General features: G+C 37.4%; 1 protein-coding gene across 3 annotated transcripts in view; it reads right to left on the bottom strand.

Annotated features, from left to right (window-relative positions):
• Window positions 1-18,209, bottom strand: part of LOC113230693 (dystroglycan) — an 80,804-nt gene that overhangs the window by 45,184 nt on the left and 17,411 nt on the right. For all 3 annotated transcript variants that reach the window (XM_026464737.1, XM_026464736.1, XM_026464735.1), the window contains exon 2: window positions 3,766-3,811. The gene's annotated coding sequence lies outside the window, so the exon portion shown is untranslated. The remainder of the gene's footprint in view (window positions 1-3,765; window positions 3,812-18,209) is intronic.

Raw genomic sequence — 18,209 nt, forward strand, 5'->3', positions numbered from 1 at the left:
GTGTTTTAGATATTTGTGCTGCAGTAATTACCACCAACTACTCCTTTTGGAATCAGGAAAGGTAAGTGCATATTCCAGAAACAAGTGTTAAAGAAGATGAGATTGACGACGGAATTGGAATGAAATACGTTGTACGGGTTTCATCACACTTTAGCGGATTAGACTAGTATAAATGTAGATATATAATTGGTCACAATACGATAAGAAAAAGCTGTCGCGAGGACAACGAATAATGGCTAAATATTCATATTTTAGGCTGACAAAACTAAAAATTTTAACAGCTAAGAGAAAAAGTTAAAACAATAAAATGTTTATTGGAATTTCCGAATTTGTTGTTTATTTTTTTTATGAACACAAACCATGCAATAACGCTTTATAATATTATGTTTGATGTGGCGTAATTACCTGTCTGGCGCATTTTTACGACAGTGTCAAAACGGCACGTTTCCCGGCGTACATTGGTTTTATGTTCACTCGTAAATTATCGCACGTCTCCTTTATGGGTTCTATTGTTAGATTCCTATAGGAATTCTGTATTTGTAGTGGTGGAGGTCGAAATTTGTCACACTGCAGATGCAGTTAATAGTGTAAATTTGCAGTTGGACATTCGTGGCATGAAAACAAAAGTAATTTTCTACATAATTACATGTCATGTAGCAAATTTATTATAATTATAATATATTTAATAATTATTTTTATATTATGTATAGTCCATGCTCTATACCTGACCCTCTAGCCGATCTTTTGGTTCTGAAAGGCTTCTTGTGCATTCAACAGAAAAGTGTAAAGAATTCCAGCTTTTTAGTTAAAATTTGTGTTTATGTAATGCAATTAAAGATCAGGTTGGCTTAGAACGTTTTTTAAAACGTCATTCACTAATGATGCAATAAGGAAGTCATACCAAAATGAAATTTACGGCTCTAAGGTTTAATGTTAATTTTCTTTAACTTTTCTTCACACTGATTTACTCAGAATCAAACATATATATATAGTCAGGGTATCTCAGGGCATCAACGTACCAGTGGTATCATTAAATTCCGAGCCCACATGTGCTCAAACTATGAAAAGGGACCAAAGAGAGCGTGAATCATTCGCATAATCGTAAATTCCTTTAGGCAAAGGCCATGGATGATATCACTTTGTAATAAAATATCACAGGCCTAATAAGTACTGTAAATATAGTATGGATCAAAGAACTACAATGAAAACATTTAGATAAACATGGTTTCGAACGCCTATAAATAAAGGTACGTAATGAAATGATTAACACATTAATCAAACTGTACACGTAAATAGTAAACAATACCTATAATATTTATAGGTACGGGCGGTTATTAAGGCAATTCTGGTGAATTATATAAATTTATGACTGTGAGAACAAAAATGAAATCCCACTGGCGGTGCAAAACTTTTGTTAAATTTATTATAAAGCAGTACTAGAACAATCTTATTAGAGAAAGTTTTAAATGTACTTGCTTTATTTTACGGCTCTAAAAATAAAAATGTTCAAAAGATTCTTGAAACCAACTCTGTATTTTTTACCGTTCCTGAAATGTTTTCACGTATAACTTTCAAAGGGCAGATGTGCAATCCTTTTTAGCTAAACAAATAAACGGACAAGTTTCGGGGAAATACAACCTACAGAGGACAGAGTTGGCAAAAAGCGTAAAAAGGCAGTTCCGGCATCGCCCCTCCTTTGCAATAACATGTGTGAGACTGCAGTGTTCGGACAGACGAGGTACGAGTAAAGAGAGTAAAATGAACTTCATTCACTCGAAGTGACGACGTAATATAAGAAAATAATAAGGATTTCATACATTAGTAGGTACTCTGGAAGCGCAAACACATAAATAAATACAACACTAAAGATATTAAAGGTAAAAGATTATGTGCAAAGGGCGTGGTCACATTAGTATAGATTTAACATAACGTCAGCGCCCGGTGACATCAAACCATTAAACAGTCGATACATGGCATGACATCACGTAGATAAATGAAACAGCTGCGCGTGCACATCGCTTGTTTGAAGCAGGCCTTGCGGTTGCGATATTTATTAGTCAGCTGGTTTACGCAGAGAAATAAAAACGAGCCAAGGACAGCGTGTATGAACAAATGTTAAAAAGTAGATAAAACAAACAAATACCGTGAGTTTGTATAAGAAGCGAAAGAGATGTGTAACTAATGCGTTTAATAGGTATACATTTCTATAATACGTATGTTATAAAACAATTAGTAATAGAAATTCTAGCATTGACGGACAAACTATACACAAAAATGAAATAAAAGTAGACAAATGCAACTAATGTAAACGTCGTCGCTTATAGTTTACACCATCGATTACGATATTGCATCGCAGTAACCGGCTGCATGGTGATTTACACAGGGAGAACACCTACCGGGGACGCTTTCGCCGAACTGGGATTTTATTTGTCTGCTGTTTTGATTATCTACCCAAGGATCTATCTCCGTAGGTAGTGATGTCAAAGTATGAAGCGTTATGTCAAAAAAGCCGTGTTTTTCGCTTCCAATTTGCAACGAATATACAGGTATAGGCATGAAGATAGTATATAGGTATAGGCATGGAGGTAGCAAGCTGCAGTTTGATTTACATGGGCGTACCCAGCGAGTTGTGCGATGCGAAGTGTTTATTGAAATGGAAATTTATTTGTCTACCACCGGCCCGATTATCTCGCACATTTAGGGCTCTACCTGCACGGGCTTGAAATTTATGATATAACTTTCCCGTATAGTAGTGACTTTTGTCCAACTATTGTTTGATTTCGATTGTATTAGTCGTAAAAAACTTTAAATTTCATACTCATTCTTTATTCAATTATTCATTTACAAGCAAAGTACTATATTAGCGTAACGAGATCAAAAGGACTTGTGTCGACAAGTGACAAGTAATCCATCAGCAGTTTTTTGAGTTACATATAAATTATTTCGTGATTCGAAATTCCAAATCACAAGGGACGGAGGACCTCACTTTTGTTCGGTTCCCGTGCGCTAAAGTAGGGGCAAATGTGATTTACGATAAACGAAGTCTGCGACGATGAGACACTAAACCTAAGTCGGTAATGTTCGTGCTGATTTAGATCTTCTCAACTTTCTGAGGCGACCATTAAAATTGTACAAAACATAACTTATGTGTCTGCAGCTCGCATCAATGGCACATCATAAAAGAATGACCTACATCTACAGAGGTCAAGGACCGAGATATAATATTATCACTTATTGCACCAAAATATCAATGTGAAATGGAAAGAATTTTCTCAAAGATGGACTTTAAAGTACTTATCAGTAAAACACAGTTGGGAGCAATTTAAACGCTATGATACGAGGGACATACAATAGTAAAGCGCATTACCGCGGATATTGCTCTCATATCGGACATTATAGTCAGACATCATACGAGATGATAAATATAGTATGACAGTGAGCATAAAACGAAAATTGCAGTTTTACTGGACTACATGAGCTAACGATAACGTCCCTGGATTTGTTGCTAAATATAAAGTAGCCCCGATGGTATGTTTGCACATGACTGAGACTTAGATAAGCCATATATCGATAAGTTATGACTAGGTACAGTGTAAACAAAGGGAAAGGGAAAAACAAAATGAACGAGCTGTAACAACAAAGGAAATGTTGGAACGACTTTACGAAGCTAGTAATCTAGTACCACATTTTTTAAAACATAATGGTTACGAAGAAAAACCTTTGTTAAATGAAGATGAAGTGCCACTAATTGATGGTTGTACTCACTTATTTAGTTTGAAGCCGCGTACGACGGCGTCACAGGAACTTCGACCTAAAACAAACGATATCATGTAAACTAGTCTTGATTTAGCATTACAATAAAATAATAGCAATGTGTTGGTCGCGTGACATACATATACGAGTATTTTTCGCCCTTTTCACATAATAACAACAAACCTGCTAACAAGCTGAGAAGAATAAAGTAAATAATAATAATAATAATAAAATAGATATAATAATAATAAGGCACACTCTCAACATAGCCCCGTATTAGGCGAAACCTGTGTCGCGGGTGCAATGGACACACACATAGACAACCACAAATTACACCCAAACTCACGAGAGAAATAAATGTAGGCCATACAAATATTTCTCTCGGCCCGGGAATCGCACCTGGGACCTCTGCGTGGCAGTCCGGCATGGTAACCGTTCGGCCACAGAAGCAGTTAGTTTCCCATGGACGTAGGCAGAGGCTACAGCTTTCCACTTGCTCGTGTGTTTTATTATTATTATTCGTAGCTTGTTTTATTACTATTCCTGATATTTACTCAAACAACATTCTCTGCGAGACAATCAAGATTGAGTACGAAGTTAAACGCCTAACAAAATATAATTACGCGTCAAAAGTTACAGATTAGACAAACTGAAATCTAATTTATATTCTTGAAACTAACTTGACGAAAATAAAGACTGTGTTATGTTCATGTTTGGTAACTTAAATAATTATATATTACGGTATTATACAATATTATAAGTCTAGTTCACATGCTTTGTAATAATATTGACCATAACTATTATCATGGGATTGTTGATACTTAACTAGCATCTCCTTGGTTGGATCATAATTAAACGTGGCGATTGTGGTCTTAATGTATCTCATGACGTAGTCCCATGGGATTTTAGGTATTGCAGCCATGTGGCAGGATTGATTTTCCCAGTTACTGTTAGCTATTCAGCGAACCATTTAAAGGTAGTTTTAACATTCCATAGTTTTGCAAAACATACGAACGCACGACTTTTTATTCATTACGACTACACAACTTTACTGCAACAATATAAACGTTTATTCCAACTTTGCCCGTCGAGAGCCAATGCTGTTGTACGCTACATCCACAGGCTACATCCGTCCTCGACAAAGTTTGTCCTGCTTTTCAATCCTGTCCTTATATTACTAGAAACATTTTTATTTCCGCAACAGCAATTTACTTTCAACTTTTGCTATCGACTGCTCGAGCTGAGTCATACTTGAGCTCGCTTTTTTCAGCTTTATGTCGAACGTTTATTTGAATTCGCAAAGCCGCTGGAGCAGAAGGAAAGTCGGGCAAAAGTTTGGTTGTTTGCTGATTCTGTTCAGTCATGGCTTAGTATTTCACAGGGCTAAGGATATTTTTGTTTTCTTTTATTAACTTGTCTGTGGCAGCTATACACATCGCACATTCGTTTTTGGCAAACTTTATCCTGATTCAATTCCGGAACCTGCCTGACTTAATTTAGGCAGATAGGTGTGCCAAAACGTAAGTACAATTTGATGTCAGTCAGGTCAGTGCAACCTGCATCGGAATGTTACGTAGTTGTGCAAATACCTATTAAATTAATTTTACCGTTTTTATTCCCGATAGTAATTCAGAATATAAATTCGTTACCGTTTGTTATACTGTCACCCATTGTTCTATATTTAACGACGCGCTAATTTATTAAATTGGAGTTAGTTCTATTATGTGGGCTGTTTTAAGAACAGGTTTGTCAAAAATAGACATAGTTGATTTGTGAATAAAACCTCGTAAGGTTTTGTAGTTTTTGCTCACAGATTTTGTGATAGCGGCAACATGTAATATTTTTGTTTTGGCACGCATACAATAACAACTTCATTCGATTCTCAATTTTTCAGAATCATGAATACGATTTTGCACCATTCAGTCTGTATTTTCCACTTACTGGATATGTTCCAAGAAAAGCGTTAGGCAAATACTGCGTAAACTTTGAATGGTACGGCGTTGTTGTTTGGAAGACGAAAATGTCGACGAGTGTTTGTTTAACTCGACCTGAGTTGACAGATGGCAAACAAATGGGCACTAATTTGTTTCAATTGTTCTTTTCTCAATCATCAATGTCACGGCGAGCTTAAATTGTTTTAGCTTGTTAAGTTAGAACTTGTAAAGACAAAATCTTCATTTTGTACTCTTTGTTCGTGATTGTGATTACATAAAATAAACAGTTTTAAAAAGTTTAGAATGTGAGCGGATCCATTGATGAAATATACGTCGCCGTGATAGGAAATCCTTATTCTTCCGTCGTGCTTCAATGAAATCCTTTAATCAGTGAGCTTCGACGTATTAATAAAAATGTGCCAGACAACCACACCAATGTCTGGTCTCAAACTACGAAACTCCCTGTACTATGAGTACCAGAGCAACAGAATTCATTCTGGAGCACTTTCTAAAACACTCAGATCAGAACCAATTTAGAAAAGTTCATCTCCCAAATTTGGTCCTACCGGGAATCGAACCCGGGACCTCCGCATCTAATGTCCACCCACAGTGCAAACCGTTGGGCCACCGAGGTCGTCAATCGTATTGAAGCAGCATAATAAGAGATTTAAGAGGTTATCAACGAAAAAGGTCCAAACACACAAAAACAAACATTGCTTTTTTAGGAAGAGGATTTCAGATTCGCCGTTTTTCCGCGTCGCAGTAAAAAAATCGGTATTCGGTGCGGTCTCGAAAAACCCGGCAAAAAAACGGGATCTTTAAGACTATTTCAAAAGGAGGTTTCCACATTTATAGGCTACGCGTTTGAGCGGTCACCACATGATATTACGTTCTTTATTAGATAACAAAAATGTAAAAAAATCAACAATGATTTATTTAAATTCTTTTAAAAGAGTTTCTATTTTTATAGTGGGCACGAGAAACAAAGGGCGTTTAATGTAGTTTCAGATAGGGAGAATCTTATTTCAATGCTATCATCTTTAAATCTCCACAGATTATACTAAGCTTCTCTCTCAAGTGTTGCCATGTATGTATGTAATCAGAATAAAAATGAGCGTTGGTTTAGTACATTTTTTAAATTATGTTTACTTAAGCGACTTAAGTTTCAAAAGTGCGATATTCCCGAGACTGCAAATATCGGTTTTTCGTGTCTCGAAAATACGAAATAATCGTCAAGACTCCCGATATTTTCCCGCGATGAAGCCCGAGTTTCGGTTCATAATTGTTCTTAATATTTCTCTTTTTTTTATAAGTGCGCATTTGACCTCCATCTCACTTGATGGAAAGTGACGATGAGGCCGACGATGGAGCATACACACCTAAATAATGCCTATTCCAATCTCGCCTTTAAAGGCCAAAGTTATAACGTTCAGGAACAAGTCTGCAGGCAGGGAATTCCACTCCACAGCTTTTCGCCATATAAATGTGGAAGCATAACGCTTCGTGTGAATCTTTGGAATATCTACAACATAGGGGTGGAACCCAAGCCTACGCTTAGTCCTCCGGTGATGGAAAGGGGAAGGCGGAATTAAATCGTGTAATTCCATCGCACACTCTCTGTGATATATCCTGTCAAATACCGATAAGCAGGCAACTTTACGGCGATGTTCAAGACGCTGCTTTGCCTCCACTAATTCTGATTCACCTATAAGCTTCTTGGCACGGTTGTCAATTGAATCCAAAGTGGCCAGTTGGTATGTAGCAGAGCCATCCCAAAGGTGGCACAGCAGTACTCCATGCACGACCGGATTTGTGCTTGATACAGCTGAAGCAACCGTCCCGGCGTAAAGTAACGCCTCACCCTGGAAAGGATGCCAAGCTTCCTTGCTGCATTTTTGGCCATGGATTTAATGTATCTGCCGAAGTTCATATTGGACAACAGGTCTATTCCAAGTAACTGGAGACAGTCGGCTATCAGTATGGATAAATCACGAAAAGTCGGAGTCAGCTCAAAGGGACTCCGTTTTGCGGAGAATAGATAGACACGCCTGCGTTTTGATAGCGTTAAATTTGACAAGATTGGCATCGTTCCAATCGGAGACTGCCTTGAGCGTCAAATCCAAACGGCTAACCATGGACTCTTGACAAGACTGGATTTCCTCTCCACTGACTCTTGCATTGGTATCTTGCATATTTACCTACAACTGTGCTGCTGACACAGTATGCTGACGACAATCAGCATACGCAAAGGTACCTGGAATTAACATATCATTGATATGCAGCAGAAAGAGAGTTGCAAACAGTACGGAACCTGCATCTATCGCCATATGTTCGGAAGAGTAGCTTTCTAAGACCAATCGAATCGGACGTTCGCTCAAGAAATCCGAGATCCAATTACAAAGGTCAGTGGGAAGTCCATAAGAGGGAAGTTTACTTAAAATGCTTGCGTGCGAGACCCTGTCAAAGGCTGTAGAAATGTCCAATGACACTGCAAGTGCTTCGCACATACACAAGGAGATTCCCAGTAGATAGCCCTCGCCCTCTACGACTTTTCAAGGTCATTTGCAGATCCTATGATGATATTCGCAAACGACTGTATAGTAGTTATGAATAGTGTGAATAGAATTATGGCAGTTTGATATGGTATTTAGAATTGGTTAAAACTGGATAATCTTAAAAAAAAAAACAGCACGGTATGCTGAAAGCGCTGTTCGAATTCAGCCGGATCGAAGGAATTTTTCTTTAGTGGAGTAATTTCACAAAAAGATTCAAGAAACATAATATTATAATATTAATAAAACTGAAATCGTGACTTTCAAAGAAAACAATTTAAATTAAGGTAATTGATTTTCTCAGCAAATATGTATATTGATAAAACGGATGCTACCAAGTCTTCCGGTTTACAAGTAGATAGCGAATTGATGTGGTTTCCTAAAATTGAACATGTTTGTTCCAAACCAAGTAAACAGTTGTACTCTCTGTTTAAGCTGAAGAAAGTGGTCGAAAGAGAAGTGGTTCTACAGGCTTACCATGCGTACGTAGCTTCTACTGTGAGATATATTGATTCTGTTTTCCGAGCTTTAAAAAAAAGTGTGATGAGTAGCGTATCTTATCGTAATTTGAGGCGAACGGATAGTTGCAAAGCATACTTTAAGGATCATCGGGGGACGTAGGCTGGGGTTCCGCGTCTATGTTGTGAATATTACAAGGATTCGCACGAAGCGCTTCGCTTTCACATTTATATGGCGAACGTCCATGGAGTGGAATTCACTGTCTGCAGATTTGTTTACTGAACTGTTACCGTTGAGCCCTTTTAAGGCGAGAGTGTATAAGCATTATTTGGGTGTGCCTGCTCCATCGTCAACCTCATCGTCACTTTCCATCAGGTGATATGGATGTAAGTTGCGCATTAATTTTTTTAATAAAAAAAATTGTTAACATTATATTTATAATCTACATAAAAAAAGTCCAGAAAGTAAAAGTGAAATTGCATAAAAATATTGTATCATTTGCTCAAGGAACTAAATAAATTAATAATTTTAATGAACGTAAAAGAAAATTGTTAAATTCTTTTTAAATAGTACTTTTTACTCCTCGACTTTTTGCTTTGACGGTTAATAAGCGATTTAGTTATGATTCACAATTTATTTTGCTTTTTTCAATTTTTTTTACTAATATTATTTTTTGTCTATAATAACATTTGATAATACACATATCATAAATCAAATACAGTAAATATTTGACCAGTGCATACATATTTGCTGGCTAACCAGGGTAGAATAAATTGGATTTATTTATTACAAAAACCCATTGTACACAAATTAATAAACTGACTGATTGGTTTCCGGATTAAAACCCGTTGTAAGTACACTTCATATCCTGTGAAAGCATGACAGGAACGATTAAACGAGATTTTTAATAGGGTTGACGTAGGAAAATCCAGTATAAGATTTATTTTCATGGACACGTAATTAAAACAAATAAATTCAAATCTATCTACGTCATATGGAATTCTCGCTTTCTGTATACATATTTTGGAAGAGAAAATTCATTTTCTCAATGCTCAACACTAGACCGTAGACAAAGCTCTTTAAAAGAAGGGCCCTCGTGTTCTCCTGTGAGACGTATCTTCAGAGTTACTCTTAGACTAACTTGAATAGCGAGAGTATTTTCGGCATTTTTCCTTTATAAATTGGGTGGTCTATTTATTCCAGCTAGCTGTGAACTATGATAGATGAGCGCTGCCTGGCTACACACCCGACAATTCGCATAGGTTGTCGCACCTTATCGCCCGCAGCAGCCAACTAACGGTTAAAGATTTAACACTTTTGCATATATTCATTTGGAAAGTTCTGCAATTACCCTGCGTTTGCGTAAAAGCATTCGCGAACGGATTTATGGCCGTTTTCATTTCCCCGTGCGCTATGTAATTCTTTTAACGGCCGCCGGAGATTTTAACATTAGTTGGGAATGGGTAAAGCACTCCGTCTTGTTTACTTAAGTTTACGGTGTGAAGGCATTTTAATTATCGAACTGTTTTCAAATAACGTTTTTTAGAAAGCTTAAATAGAGGCATATTAATTTATTTTAGTATTCTTATATTTAGTAGCAGCAGAACTGTTTGTGAAAGAGTTCGTCCAGGGAAGTACTCACTGACACCTTACGTTTTTCGGCCGCCAAGCAGTAATGCGAGCATTGCTGCGTTTCGGTTTGAAGGGTAAGAGTGCTGGTGTAATTACAGGCACATGGAACTTGTCAACATAATGGTGACTACGGGCTCAGTGGTGGCGGTGCTCTTTAGAACTTTGCGATTTAATGCTCTGAATGGCATTGCGGTTGCTATGGACAGACATTTCCCTTACCACCAGGGGCACGACTTGTCCCTTTCGCCACATGGTATCATAAAAAAAATTCATGTCTGTAGAATACTTACTTGGCGACTATGGTGGCCCAACGGTTTTCAATGTAGGCGCTAGACGGGAAGGTCACCAGTTCCAGTTCCGGTAAGACTAATTTGGGAAGTGAGATTTTTAAAATTGGTTCTGGTTAACGTTCCGGACAGGAAATCTACCTATAGTACAGGAAATTACCTGGTTTGAGACCATGTTATTAGAGTGACTGTCTGGCACATAAGCACACTAAAAATATAGTATTGATGACAATACAAACATGTTGCTAAGCTTGTGTCGGTAACACAAGGCCAATGGCAGCGTATGACATCATATAATATGACTTAATGACATACACCATTATTTGCCTGTTGCTTAAAGTCCAGCGGAAATCGGCAGACGGTCAGGCAAAGGACATTGAAATTATCAATGTATACTTTATGCTATTACAATTTTAATAAGGTATAAATTTCAATGCTACGAGAAATGCGCCGCGATACTCCAAGGTCGGTCTCAGAGCATTACAATGTATACCTTATTTCAATCGGAAATCGCTGGCCCTTATGGCGTATGGGTTGGTGAACTTTCCTGAAAAAACCATCAAGATGATCTTTACATTGCATATATATTCTCGTTTATAAATGGATAATTAAGCATCATATATAAATGAAAAGAATCACATTATTCGCAATAAGTTGCATATAGTATTTTTTTAATTTTCAAATGTGTTTTTTCAAGTCCTAAATTATGAGTTACGACAGTATTTGGTTACATGTGCGGTATATTGAATTGAGAGTTACTGCAAGAATGGTCTTATTGCACAAAATAACCTATCTATGATGAGAATTGTTGTGGGTCGTAAATAGTACCTATTTGCAACTCCTTATTTACTCGTATTATTCTATATATTAAAATTTTAAAATCCCCGTTACAAAACAGGGTACTCCAAAAAGTCAATAAAGTCACCATTCGTTTTGTTACGATTAATACAAAGATCGAACACAGAAAAATTTCTTTGACCCGGTGTAAAGATACCGCCTGCGGTGAGGTTTTTCAAAAATCTCTCAATAGATGTCACTAGCAGTGACGAATGCCGAAAGCCAGTACAAAGATCTATAATAAAAACAGATAGGAGAATATCGACAGCTCGGTAACTTGACCTGTGGCTCAGTTGGTAAGAGCAATGCTACGGTGCAGCATGGTCGCGGGTTGTTGTCTCACCGCGTCGAAGAAATTTTTCTTGTGTGGCCGAGGGGTTGAGTAATAGTGATAGTAAGTAAGCTTGGTCCATATGAATTTATTGTAGAAGTATAACGGGGAAAAGGTGAAGGAAGGAAGAAAGAAAGTATGGACTGGTAAAATAAAGGCTCAAAGGGCCTTCTTTTTTTGTATTGTTGCTGCTTATAAGCAGTTAGGTTTACAGGATAGGAGGATACGGTCGTTCCTCTCGGAGAATTTGGATGGGAGTCGCGACGGAACGAAGCAAAGTAAGAATGAGGAGACCAAAGAACTATAGAACGATTCAAATTTTCAAACGTAAGTGGCCAGGAACGGAAGGTGGGATGACGATTTAAGAGGTGACATCGTCACACTTGTGTTCAATCTTTGTATTTATTAATCATAACACAGCTAGTGTAGTTATTCTAATCTCAATAATACAAAGACGTCATTTTTAAGCTAACTACTTGTCGAGACCAATTTAATGAGCTCAAAATCGATAGTCCTACTAGCACTTGAGGACTTGGTTTGTCTGCAGAGTGTTTTGGTCGCAGCGTTGGTTATGGTTACCATATTATAGCAATCTCAACGGATTCGCATAGTATACAAAATGTCAAGTGGAAATAAAATAAATATTCATTTTATAATCACGATCACCATACTAACTGAGAAAAGAGCTGATGACCAATTGATGATGTAACTGCCTCCATGTCACCATGCTGAACTGCCACGCTGAGGTCCCAGGTCCGATTCCCGGGCTAGGAGAAATTTTCTTGAGATCGGTCATTTTTATTTCTCTCGTGAGTATGGATTTAATTTGTGGTTGTCTATGTGTGTGTGCGCGGGTGCTATGGGCACCCGCGATACAGAGTTTTCCTAGTGCGGGACTATGAGTGTGTACGTTATTATTATCTTTATACAGCTGAGCAGGTGACCATCAATCATGTTTAAAAACCTTAACTGCCTCGGTGGCCGAACGGTTACCACGCCGGACTGCCACGCAGAGGTCCCAGGTTCGATTCCCGGGCCGGGAGAAATATTTGTATGACCTACATTTATTTCTCTCGTGAGTTTGGGTGTAATTTGTGGTTGTGTATGTGTGTGTCCATGGCACCCGCGACACAGGGTTTCCCTAGTGCGGGGCTATGTTGAGTGTGTGCGTTATTATTATTATTATTATTATTATTACCATACCAATTAAATTAGCTTTCAAATAAAAAAAGCTTTGAGATTAATGCACCTATTTGGAAGCTATGATGTCACAGATACAAAGACAAAGGCTTAATTTAACTGCCCTCTTTTTGCGTCGTGAGTTCAAAACAAGACAAGGTCCCTAATAATGCAACAGTATTGTAGGTCACGTCTTTTTGTGCCAATTTACACAATACAAATGGCAGCGCCAACTAAACAAATAATATCGTTACACATAGAACGTGATAGTGTCGCACCAACAATTTTTCTTTAAATTGGTTTAATTGGTCGTAAATCGATAGCTGCAGCTGTTAAGAGAAATTAATTTAAGGGCCAATTTAGTAGAATTCGTTACAAGGGGTGTCCAACGACTAACAACTTATGCGCTGTTGGTACCCTGGTAGCAACTTGGCCGCACGACCCGTACCTTTATGGCAATTCGATGATAATAAAGCAATAAATTTTCAAGATATTTGATCTTCAATCCACTTTTAGAGGGTTTTTATTATAATAAAGGACAATATATTATCAGATCTTTACAGCAGTCTGTGTGCTGTGTGCCCATGTGTTTAAAATTTCTGATCAGACATTAAACTGATTGTTATTTCCTTCACATAAGAACTTTTGAAATTCTGAAACAAGTTTCCAGAGCGTATTTTGATGACCTTGATGACTTATCCGTCCGATCCATTGTATCGGACTATGGGCACTGGATGAGGAGATTCCGAGTTCGGTTCCTGGTAGGACCAATTTGGGAAGTATTTTTTTTTAATAGACAGGTAATTTGTGTGGTCATCTGGCATATCATTTATACTAAACATTAACATTAACTGCGTCCCGGTTTCGAAGGGTAAGGGAGCTGGTGAAATTACAGGCACATGGGATCTGTCAACTCATGTCGCAGTGTGGCGGACATAGTGGCAGTGCCCCTCAGATCTTTGCGATTTGAAGCTCCGAATGGCACTGCAACTGTTATGGACAGGCGTGTCGCTTACCACCAGACACACTTGTTTGTCTCGTCGCTTGGTATCACAAAAAGAAAAAAAACATTTTAACTACAATAACCTTGTATGCCTTTTTGTATGTTTCATAAAAAGGTTCAAAGTTTTGAACGTTATTCTTACGTTAAATTTGAACAAAGCGCATCGGCGTCGATCCATTAACCAAGTTTAATAGTGCGGAGAGCTGAATTACACACGGGAGTGGCCCAAATTAATACATCGACAAAGTTTCGACACAATCATTTCGATGAGTTTGTTATTGATAAGGACTATGGTAATGTAATGGCCGTAAGTCAGTTTTAGCTTATAAAGGCTAATAGAAAATGGTCCCTGAATCGATCAATTTAAGAGCTTTGTAAAAGTCAGTCTTTTGTTAATAATGCCCCTAGTTTGAGGGATCCTACCTGCGTCTGTAATCACCAAAGATCGGCATAGGCAGAGTACCTTTACTTAAACTTCAAAGCAGATACACGTAAAGTGAAAAATACCTTGTTCTGACGTCACGGAATTACTGTATTCGATTTTGTTCCATAAATATATAAAATCACATGTATCATATGTCAAAAGTGCTTTTATCATTATGAAAGTCATAAAAATAATAGAACTACATCAAACAAACGAATTATGTAGTGAAATTGTGTAACTCTCTTATTTAAGTATATATAAGTTATAATTATAATTACTTTCGTTAGCAGAATCCTTAAACCTATTTCCTGAAAACTTGTCATTTTGCTAAAGTGTCCTTATTACGCTATTTTACAGCGGTAACGTTTTTTATGACAGTTGCAGTGACACTAAGAGCGTGAAGACTGAAGACTGAAGTCACAAAGATCTGAGGGGCACTGCCATGGCGCCCATCACCTTGAGACATAAGTTAACAAGAACATGTGCCTGTTATTTCACCAGCACTCTTTTTACTCAGATTACTCCTTGGCGGTAAAAATACATAAGAACTGCCATTTCCTGGACGAAATCTTTTACAATGAGCGCTACTGCTACTAAGAGTAATAGTATTTAGAAGAAAAATTTTGTAATTGTAATTTATTTTTAATCATTCCGGAGTTTCAGAGGCAGGTTTTTAAGCAGTAGTAGAGCTCCTTGTGAAAGAGTTCGTCAAGGAAAGTACTGCCTATCTCACCTATTTCTGCCGCCAAGCAGTAAGGTCAGCATTACTGTGTTCCGGTTTTAAAGTGTATGAGGTGCTGGTTAAATTACAGGCACATGGGACTTGACAACTTACATATGTACTCGTCGGTGACGGGCGCAGTGGCAGTGCCTGTCAGATCTTTGCGAATTAAAGCTCTGACTGGCACTCACCTGGACTGGTTATGGACACGCGTGCAGCTTAGCACCAGGTGCACCACTTATTCGTCTTGTCACTTAATATTATAAAAAAAATAGGTATTATACACCCTATGTTATTTGTGTATTCCGTTTTCTGGGAATCTGAATAAAGTTTCTTTCACTGTTAAGTGTATCATACATAAATCATCGTTAAACATTATGTTTTGGGATACATTTTGCGACTTGAATATTAAACGACAGTGAAGATCGATGGCAGTTGTTACGCTCCACAAGAAATTTCACTGCATGCTCTCCCACATGCTGCGATAGTGTGCGGGTAGATGACATCATCTAGGGCAGTCAATTGTCGCCATGCTATGGCGTTACGCAACCCGTACATATTTGTGTGGACTATATTAAAGCTACCTATAAACATTGATTGAGACGTCTCGGGACATGATGCAACATGCTTTGGGAGATAGTTATAGCATTGGTATACTGGAGCTACTTATTTGATGATTTGTTTGTCAATTGAATTAGGGTATACAGACAGTCCCTAAATCAGGCATACTCAACCTGCGGCTCGCCAAGCTTTTCTATTATTAGGGAGGAGCTTTTCAAAACTAATACTAGGTTACTAAATTTTTAAACCCTCTACTGTTCACGGCTTGCTCGTTCCTTGCCACGCACTGACACATTTAGGTTTTGTGTTTTATTCATTACATGCAGAGTAAATATAAAACTAGGTCTTCACTAAAAAAATCAACACCCAAAAATGTTGCGACCCGTATACAGCAAACATGTGTATGTGACCCAATGGCAAAAAAGGTTGAGTGTAGCTGCTATAGATGATACGTGTCATAAAGCTGTGACGATGCGACCCCTTTCATCGTCGTCCCACCTTTTTACCACTCTTTTTTCTGGTTCATGGCCACTATCTTTGAAATTTTGAATCGTTCTTAACGGGAATTTAATAATTTCTTCTTCGTCCCCTTTCTTTACTTCTACAATAAAATTAATGTGGACCTTCCTTGTATTTAATTATGTGAGGCCCGAGTGACAAAGCCAATAAAAGACGACGAAATTTATAAAGAAGCGAAGTTTATAAAGAAGAACCCCTGGTATAATAAAGTCACATGTCACAAACATAATATAAACTACACGAAACAAACTACGTACATGAGGAATTGTATAACTCTCCTATTTAAGACAAAAAAGTTATCGTAGAATCTTTATACGAGTACCTTTCTCTTGAAAAGGTGTCATTTTGTAAATGTAGCCTTATTATATCGAGTGTGCGAGATTATTTTCACAGTATTCGCTTCAATTACGCTTGGCCTGAACAAATGTAAGTTATTAATTGTTGAGGATGCTTATACTTAAACGTTAAATAAGACATGTTATTTGAGTTTATACATATGACTGCACTATGATGTTTCTTACAACCGCCTAAAATATATGTACAATAAATTTTAGTTCCACTTGTGACCGCTAGAAGCGATATACAAATTATCATACAAAACTTTAAAAAATGTTACTGGTAACAGTTAAAGAAACTAAAAATAGTTTTAGTGAGGGGAAAACACGATACTGGCAAAATGTAAAAAGAGACACGGCCAAAAAGAAAAAAAGAAGAACATTTAAAAGTATGATCCTGTATAATAGACCTACAGTTACGGGCGGTTGTCATGAGCGCAAGAAGATGTAATAGAGTCTGGTACGCGATCTCTACAGTACTTTTTAAGGAATCATTAAAATTATTTCTTTATATATTATTATCCCGAGTGCTGTGCAGTGAACTTAAATAGTGTTTCATGGCTAGTTGCTCTACATTTGGGAATAACAAATGCTTACACTTACAAATTAATAGCCGGTCTTTTTTTTAGTGTCTTTTTTAGTTATAGCTTTATTAAATACGAAATAATCTACCGATTATTTTGGGTTTTGGTTAGTTTACGGCCTGTGTATGTACTAGATGTAACAATAACCATGTAAATGACACAATAAACGAGCAGAATCGATGTAGGTCATCTTTATAAGTGTATACTGGTCATTGTGCTACCTTCTATAGCGCTAAATAACGTTATTAGTTTTGCGCTTATGTGTTACATACAGGCTAATGTACTACGTTAATTTAGTTTTCTTTCTAAAACTATGCTGTTATAGTCTTTATGTTTCTCCTCAGATCTTTGTTTATTCGTCGTGTTCGAATTGGTTTTATGACGTTGTTAATAACATTAATAAGTTGTGTGTACAAACAACAAGTTTAAGTCCGTTTAAGTACTTTTGAATGTTGAGCACAGTTATAATTGTGTCTGTCTGTTATTGTGCCATAATTTAAAAAAAAAACCAGAAAACAGGAAAAGCACATTTTCTCCATGATTTTTGACATAATGTATACCTAGAGTCGGTATATCTTTATGCAATGTGGGGAAAAATATTGTGGTACTAGTTGAATTGAAAGAATTGTTTTCGAAATAAGTTTTTTTTGTACATTTTTGCTATAGTGTAGGTACAGTATAAACTGTGGTAGCCTATTGGCTTGACCTACCGCCCCTCAAGCACAGACCGTGGATTCCTATCTTTGACTTTTTCGGAAGTTATGTGCGAAATTGAATTTCAAATGTACCACGAGTTTTTCGGTGAAGGAAAACATTGTGTTGACCTGCACGTCGAAGAATTTTCTCAACCCTCTGAAAACGTGAAGTCTCCAACCCGCATTGGGCCAGCGTGGCGGACTACGCCCTAAACCCTCGAGTGAGACGAGACACGTGCTCAATACTGGGACGTATAAATGGATTGATGATAATGATAATGATGATGTAGGTATAGTCAAGAGCACAATCAAGTCTGACGCTTTGGACTCTGGAGCGTTCTTATCGTATTCAATATAGACTATAGTTAGTTTAAATCTTAAGTGTCAAACTGGACGTGCTCTA

This window comes from Hyposmocoma kahamanoa, unplaced genomic scaffold, assembly GCF_003589595.1.
Source record: "Hyposmocoma kahamanoa isolate Upper Pololo Valley unplaced genomic scaffold, ASM358959v1 64, whole genome shotgun sequence".
Taxonomy (NCBI): domain Eukaryota; kingdom Metazoa; phylum Arthropoda; class Insecta; order Lepidoptera; family Cosmopterigidae; genus Hyposmocoma; species Hyposmocoma kahamanoa.